Below are 8,734 nucleotides of genomic sequence, written 5' to 3'. Positions count from 1 at the left end.
TCTCTTCCCCAGCCTACACCCTCCCACTCTCTCTCTTCCCCAGCCTACACCCTCCCACTCTCTCTCTTCCCCAGCCTACACCCTCCCACTCTCTCTCTTCCCCAGCCTACACCCTCCCACTCTCTCTCTGATGGATCTGTGCCTCTGGTTTGAGGGAAAGGGGTCAGTTTTGTTGTGCCCTAGTTTTCACGGCCCTCTCCCATCTCTGACTGTGTTGACTGAGGGGGGCCTGTGTGCCTCAGACTACAGCTGTTAAGGTGGATCAGGAAAGTTGATGACCAAACCGACTGCCATGGTGTGGGGGGGGGTGCTGCTATAAATGTGTGCTGTGATTCAAGATGTCAGGCTGTCTTTATTGGGTTACATCAAAGTGTGCATGTGTAAAGTGCCATGATAATGGACTTAAAATCATTTTTTAATTTCCCGGTACTTACTCTAATATATTCAACACACTATTTGGCAAACATCTCAGTGAACTATACATGTGCTGTGACACAGAGTGAGTCTAGGACCTGCCATTTTTACCAGTTCATTTTACAACTGTACTGGGGTACTGACATCTCATGTCTATCCTATGGCAATTTGTGGATGCTGTTTTAAAAGGATTTGTGTTATTGCTAATCCTCACTGCTTGGTCTGAGTTTCTATGTATCTCTAAACTATTTACAAGGACTAAATGTGTTTGTAAACAGCAGCCGTCTCGCTGCAGGCCTGAGAGTGGCTTTGACATCCCCTCAAGGAACCAGACTCCGGTATTGCCAATCCTGACATTGCTGACTCTCTGCCAAACTCCAGCACATATCAGATTGATAGTACATGGTAGTGAGCTTCACCAATGTCCCAAAAAAGTAATAATACTTGAAAGTCTTAAGCAGTTTTTTTTTTTTGGGGGGGGGGTATCTGTTTGACAACTTGTACTTTTACTCTGCTCTATTCCTACAGAAAATATGTACTTTTGACTCCCATACATATTCCCTGAAACAAAAAGTACCTGTTTCATTTCAAATGCTCAAGTCGAAAAGCAATATGGTCCAATTCACGTACCTATCAATAAACACAAATATTGCGTTTGAAATTGACTTTGGAGTATGTGCCCCCTGTCTCTCCATCTGAGGCATAGGCAGAAATTGCTGTGTCTGGGGCCGAGTAAAAGTGTCTGGAGATGGGCCAACATTTTCCAGCAAAAACATCGACATTGTAAGTGAAAATTTGTGCAATTGCATCACATAACACGTGATATATGTGACCAAGAAACACCACAAGTTTCCCTTGTCAAACAAGCTCGTTATTAAGCCTATTGCCAAGTAGGCAGCACAGGTTAAAACCGTTTACAACACCGCCGACCATCCGAGACCGACAGTAAACAAACATAATTAAATACACATCATAGGAGGCGTGTGAGTTTCTCATGTTTGGCGTAGCAGTTCAGCCCGAACTAGAATACATTTATTGAATCGAATCTAGGCCTGCGAAAAGGGGATACGATACATATTGTACAATATGACATACATCTAGACAGGAGGAAAGTATTGCGCGAAACTTTCCAGTGACACTGACTTGCCCAATGAAGACAGTGAATATGCGCACTCAACAGGCATATGTCCGACGCTCTCCGCTGGTGCCAATAGATTAGTCCTGGTACACCAGTTTGTTGTAGCCTACTAATGGGAATAAACTACAGTACGTTTTACAGTTAAATCATTTGAAAGGATCAATCAGGAAAAAATGTGCCTTGTGTTTATTCTGCGATTGAATTTTTTAAATATTGAGATAGGCTAGGGCTGTTTTTAGATGCTTTTCACTGACAATATTTCATATTTGCCGGGCGTGTGCTGACCAAGCTGCACGCTTCCCTGTAGCCTAGGTGCTCATGATTTACCATATGACTGCGATTTAACCAATTAGGTCCCAGTAACTTCTTACTGCATATGCAATGTTTCTGATTAGTTAGGGGACAATACAACCAGCGAAACAAGTTCATTTATTTCATTTTAATTAAATAAATATTTATATTTTAAACCAGCGGTGGGTCAGTATTCAACCTAGCATGGCCTGGGCCCAGCCATGCCCCGCCCTGGCTTGCCTCTGTGTAAAAAATATATATATATATATATATATGCGTAATATAAGGAATATGAATTACTTTTTACTTTTACTCAAGTATGAAAATGTAGTACTTTTCCCACCACGGTACATAAGTACATTTAAAACCAAATAGTTTTAGGCTTTTACTTAAAAACTTCTTATGGCTGGGGGGCAGTATTGAGTAGCTTGGATGAATAAGGTGCCCAGAGTAAACTGCCTGCTACTCAGGCCGAGAAGCTAAGATATGCATATTATTAGTAGATCTGGATAGAAAACACTCTGAAGTTACTAAAACTGTTTGAATCATGTCTGTGAGTATAACATAACTCATAGGGCAGGCAAAAACCTGAGAGAAAATCCAACCAGGAAGTGGGAAATCTGAGATTTGTAGGTTTTCAAGTCTTTGCTTATCCAAGATGCAGTGTAAATTTGGTCTGATTGCACTTCCTAGGGCTTCCACTAGTTTTTAGAACCTTGTTTCAGGCTTCTACTGTGAAGGGGGAGCAAATAAGAGCTGTTTGACTAAGGGGTCTGGCAGAATGCCATGAGCTAAGTCATGCGTGCGGTCGTGAGAGCGAGCTGCGTTCCTTTTCATTTCTAAAGACAAAGGAATTGTCCGGTTGTCAAAGGAATTGTCTATACATCGTTTGACATGTTTCTACGAACTGTAATGGAACTTTTTGACTTTTCGTCTGGACTAAGTGCCTGCGTCTCGTGAATTTTTATTTATGAATTAAATGCAAGAACAAAAAGGTATTTGGACATAAATGATGGACTTTATCGAACAAAACAAACATTTATTGTGGAATTGGGATTCCTGGGAGTGCATTCTGATGAAGATCATCAAAGGTAAGTGAATATTTATAATGCTATTTCTGACTTCTGTTGACTCCACAACATGGCGGGTATCTGTATGGCTTGTTTTGGTGCCTGAGCACTGTACTCAGATTATTGCATGGTGTGCTTTTTCCGTAAAGCTTTTTTGAAAGCTGACACAGTGGATGTATTAAGAAGAAGTATATCTATAATTCCATGCTAAACACTTGTATTTTCATCAACATGTATGATGAGTATTTCTGTAATTTGATGTGGCTCTCTGCACTTTCACCAGATGTTTATTTGAGGCAATAAATTTCTGAACATAACGCGCCAATGTAAACTGAGATTTTTATGAACTTTATCGAACAAAAAAAAGTCCTATGAGTGCCATTTGATGAAGATCAAAGGTTAGAGATTAATTATATCTCTATTTCTGCTTTTTGTGACTCCTCTCTTTGGCTGGAAAAATGGCTGTGTTTTTCTGTGACTAGACGCTGACCTAACATAATCACATGGTATGCTTTCGTCGTAAAGCCTTTTTGAAATCGGGCACTGGTGGGATTAACAACAAGTGTATCTTTAAAATGGTATATAATACTTGTTAAAATTTAGGAATTTTAATTATGAGATTTCTGTTTGAATTTGCGCTCTGCACTTTCACTGGCTGTTGTCAAATCGATCCCGTTAACGGGATTTCAGCCGTAAGAAGTTTAAGTAGTATTTTACTAAGTGACTTTTATCTGTACTTAGTCATTTTCTATTAAGGCATCTTTATTCAAGTATTTGAGTACTTTTTCAACTGTTACCTAGGATAAGATCGGGTCAATGCAGATAGAATGGGTAACCATAATTTTTTGCAGTTAAAGTTTTTGATTTATAATATGCTTTCCCTCATATTTAGCTTAATCACATTTTGATTGTTTTCCAATCTAATAATGTTGTACTTTGAATTACACATTACACATTACAGATGTTTTTCATTGTTAATTTATCACTGTAATGTGAACAACTAAAGTATGAAATGCTACTGGTGCACAGTTATTAACAATTTTACTTCTACATTGCTGCTCACACCACAAGTGCTTTGTTGTAACATTGGCTGAGATGATGCCTTGGTCAATCAAGTTAACATTTACATGGCTAATTACAATAGCCAATGTGGTTAATGAGTAGAAGTCTATTTGTAAAAGTATACATGAAAAACATAAATGCACTTTATTTGTAAAGAAAATATAGGAATTCTAATTCAAAAACCATTTAATTGATCATGCTAGTATACTAATAATACAATGGCGTTTGGTCAACTACATCAAATGTACAACATTTACAATTAATTAGAAATTGTGTATACTTCTAATTTGAGAAATATACATAAAATGAAGTTAAGGTGTATTCAAAGTATATTTGTTGTGCTCTATATTTAATATACTAAGAATATAAGTACAGAAAAGTGTCCCAATTTAGATCATTTTCAATATATTTAATATACATAAATGCTAATAAAGTTTATTAAATGTATATATAAATTATATAAATTATATTTAGACCATTTTAAATACACAAGTATATATTTCACAGATACTTAAATATATGAATTAAGTATGATTTAAGTATATTTAAATGTATTTTTCTGCTTGGGTTGTGATGATGGAGACTATTGCTAACACCTAGAAAGGACACCAGTCAGTCAGTCCCACCCTGTCGCTACCCTTTAACAGCATGTTCAGATTTGTTACGATGTTTCTGTGGCTGAAATAGACTAATCCCCTAATTTGAAGGCATGTCCACATACTTTTGGCCACCGAGTCTATATAAATTCACAAACGTCATGTTAGTTTGTTAGTATTTTTCTTGAAGCACAAAATGCATTGTTATGATTGAAAACAATTGTTGTATTCAACACACTTAAACCAGACACATACTACAGTATCGTGAAGATTGCCTCAGAAAATGTATTTTTTTAGCTTGTTCTCTGAAACTGAGCCTTTGTTTTATACCATCTATAAAATCTCCACTTCAAGTTGTTTTCATTGTTATCTTAAAGTAAAAGCATAATACTTTTCAGAATTGAGGGAAAAGGAAAAGGAGAGACTTCATCTTAGCACAGCAAACTTCTTTGTATGTTAATTTCTAAACCAAAACACAAAAGAGAGGGCAAGGAAGCATTCAACCACACTTTCAGATTTGGTATCAATTGCGGTAGAACAGTATCTGACATTTCGCCTTCTGAAACGATACAGTCCTCAAACATAATCAGATGAATAAAAAAAGTACCCTTACACATGGATGTATTCTACAGAGTGATTAGGAACAGAACACTAGGGGATTGAACTCCCACTAGGAAAAATGTCAGCCATTTTGAAAATGAGGATTCAAGCTTTTAAGAAGGAAAAATGTATTGGGGATGGCAGTGCTTCTTTCCAGTTCTGTGTTTGAGCATTCAGACAATATCTTGGAAATATAAATGTGGATGAGTACAACTCTTTTTCTCAACTCAATCAAATCACGTTTCAGACAGTGACATTACCTTTTTTATTCAATTAAAACAAATGTTCAAAGACACTTGAAATCAATTACAGTACATATATTTTAGAGGGATGCCTGACAGAGATTTCAGTGGAGCTACTCTCATTCATTCTGTATTCTCACTTTCATGTGCCCCAATAGAGTTTTCAGAGATTAGCCAAAATAAGGCCTGTAGCCTAATATCTTCCCAGAATAACATTACCTTAAGGTAGCACTGGCTGTTACCAAGACAATGGCAGACATCAATATCTACATTGAGAGAGGAAAAACATCAAGCAGATGGATACACTTTTCTCCCTGTTCACCCACGACTACTGCCTGTTCTCCCACGACTGCGTGGCCAAATACGACTCCAACAACATCATAAAGTTTGCTGATGACATGACGGTGGTAGGCCTAATCACCGACGGTGAAGAGTCACCGCCCTTTACAGCAAAGTGCTACAGAGAGTGGGGGGACGGCCCAGTACATCACTGGGGCCGAGCTCCCTGCCATCCAGGACCTCTATACCAGGCTGTGTCAGAGGAAGGCCCGAAAGATTGCCAATGACTTCCGGTTCTCAGGCTAACTTCTACCCCCAAACCAGAAGACTGCTAAATAGCCATTAAGACTGCTAAATAGTTAATTAAATGGTTACCCATTCTATCTGCACTGACCCGATCTTGCACTGACGCTATGCACACAAGACTATACAGTATATACCCTCACTCACTCTCACACACTACACTGACACTCTCACACAAAACCACACACATTCACACCCATATGTTTGTCTATGGAGATTGCATGGCATTGTACTCAATTTTATACACCTGTCTGCAACGGGTGTGGATGAAATAGCTTAATCCACCAATTTGAAGAGGTGTCCACATACTTTTGTCTGTGTATATACAGTGCATTCAGACCCCTTGACTTTTTCCACATTTTGTTACGTTACAGCCTTATTCTTAAATTGAGTAAATAGTTTTTTTCCTCATCAATCTACAAAAACTATTCAGACCCTTTACTCTTAACACCTTTGGCAGCGATTACAGCCTCAAGTCTTCTAGGGTATGATGCTACAAGCTTGGCACACCTGTATTTGGGGAGTTTCTCCCATTCTTCTCTGCAGATCCTCTCAAGCTCTGTCAGGTTGTATGGGGAGCGTCGCTGCACAGGTCTCTCCAGAGATGTTTGATCGGGTTCAAGTACGGGCTCAGGCTGGGCCACTCAAGGACATTGAAACTTGTCCCGAAGCCACTCCTGCGTTGTCTTGGCTGCGTGCTTAGGGTTGTTGTCCTGTTGGAAGGTGAACCTCTGGAGCAGATTTTCATCAAGGATCTCTCTGTTCTTTGCTCCGTTCATCTTTCCCTTGATCCTGACTAGTCTCCCAGTCACTGCCGCTGAAAAACATCCCCACAGCATTATGCTGGCACCACAATGCTTCACCGTAGGGATGGTGCCAGGTTTCCTCCAGACGTGAAGCTTGAGTATCTTATTCCTTTTGTGTTACTATTTCTATTTGTATTATTTCATATAATTATTAGTTGTTTGTAGATTTTTTTTAAAACTCTAAATCGTTGGGAAGGGCGCTCTTCTCTATTCTTAAAGCATACCAAAATTAGCGGGAAGCTGTTAAGAATACAAAATATACAGTGCCAAGCATGTTGTGGTGATAGCCATGGACCATGGTTAAAGTAAATAATGATTGAAAGTTCATGATAAAAAAAAAAAAATTCTAATGAAGCTGTCTATCAATGTGAAGTTCAAATGAAAAACATACATGGAAAAGGAAGACTGCCCGTCACTGTTTTGTCTGTAATCTTATCCTCAATTGCTATGACTGACAGACCCTGACAAATCGTTCAACATAGATGGTGCAGCGGTGCTGTCACACAGTAGCTAGCTAGCTAACAGCTCAGTCATTGGCCACGTGTAACACAACATCCTGTCATTTCTGTCTTCATTAGAGGGGGAGGAAAAATCACTGGCTCACACCGGAGAGAACAAGCTTAGCTTTATCGTGGAGGAAACTATCTGTGATGAGGGGAGAGAATTGTTCAAATTCATGGCTGACGAACAGACCAGGACGGCCACTCCTTGGGAGACTAGCAACAGTGCTGAACTTTCTCCATTTATAGACCATTTGTATTACCATGGACTGATGAACATCAAGGCTTTTAGAGATACTTTTGTAACCCTTTCCAGCTTTATGCAAGTCAACAATTCTTCATCTTAAGTCTTCTGAGATCTCCTTTGTTCGAGGCATGGTTCATATCAGGCAATGCTTCTTGTGAATGGCAAACTCTTTTGTGAGTGTTTTCTAAAAGGCAGGGCAGCTCTAACCAACATCTCCAATCTCGTCTCATTGATTGGACTCCAGGTTAGCTGACTCCAATTAGCTTTTGGAAAAGTCATTAGGGTTTCACATACTTTTTCTAACCTACACTGTGAATGTTTAAATAATGTATTCGATATAGATGAGAAAATACAATACTTTGTGTGTTATTAGTTTAAGTCCACTGTGTTTGTCTGTTGTTGTGACTAAGATGAAGCTCAGATCAACTTTTATGACTCATTTATGCAGAAATCCAGGTAATTCCAAAGGATTCACATACTTTTTCTTGCCACTGTGTTGGAGTCTGTTAGTAGACTTCCCTTCATTCACACCCTGTGAATGCTCTTAATGCCTTTCGTGCTGCCACAGAATGGAGCATTTACAGGCCTATCAAGCCTGCTTCATTAGCTCAATGTGAGGGGGAACTGAATACCATGAACAATGTGACGTTTGAGGGAAGAAGGTTGTGTACTGTGCTACACAGATGATTCAATTTAAAGGAAGTTGGCTCTGACTAGTGGCCTTTTAAGCCTTGTTCACACAGCAGGCTTTAATGCTCAAATCAGTTTTGTTTTCAAAACCTTTTTGGAATATTGACTGTCCATTACATCAAGTTACCAAACCGGATGCGTGTTCAGACAGAAGTCATTTGCTGACATAGTTGTCATAGTAACGCTAGTTGTCATAGTAACGATGGGTGTGTGTGCAGTGGTGTAGGCTGATTGGTGGTGGTGCTACTACTTCCTGTCGCTCAGAAGTTATTTAGCAAGTTAAAGTGACAACAATGCCTGCCATGGATGTTTCCAAGTTGTTTTGAATGTTCAAAATTATAGTGTAATATCACTTGTCAACAGACAAAATTATCCAACTTTCAAAACAAGTCATTTTTGGCTAGCCACAGCAGTCAACTAGCTAGGTAGAGGTCTAGCACATTCACTCATTTGTTTGCAAACAATCAACTAGCTCACGTTAGTTGGCTACCACATG

Source organism: Oncorhynchus gorbuscha, linkage group LG26, assembly GCF_021184085.1.
Source record: "Oncorhynchus gorbuscha isolate QuinsamMale2020 ecotype Even-year linkage group LG26, OgorEven_v1.0, whole genome shotgun sequence".
NCBI lineage: Eukaryota > Metazoa > Chordata > Actinopteri > Salmoniformes > Salmonidae > Oncorhynchus > Oncorhynchus gorbuscha.
This window is presented reverse-complemented; position numbering follows the sequence as displayed.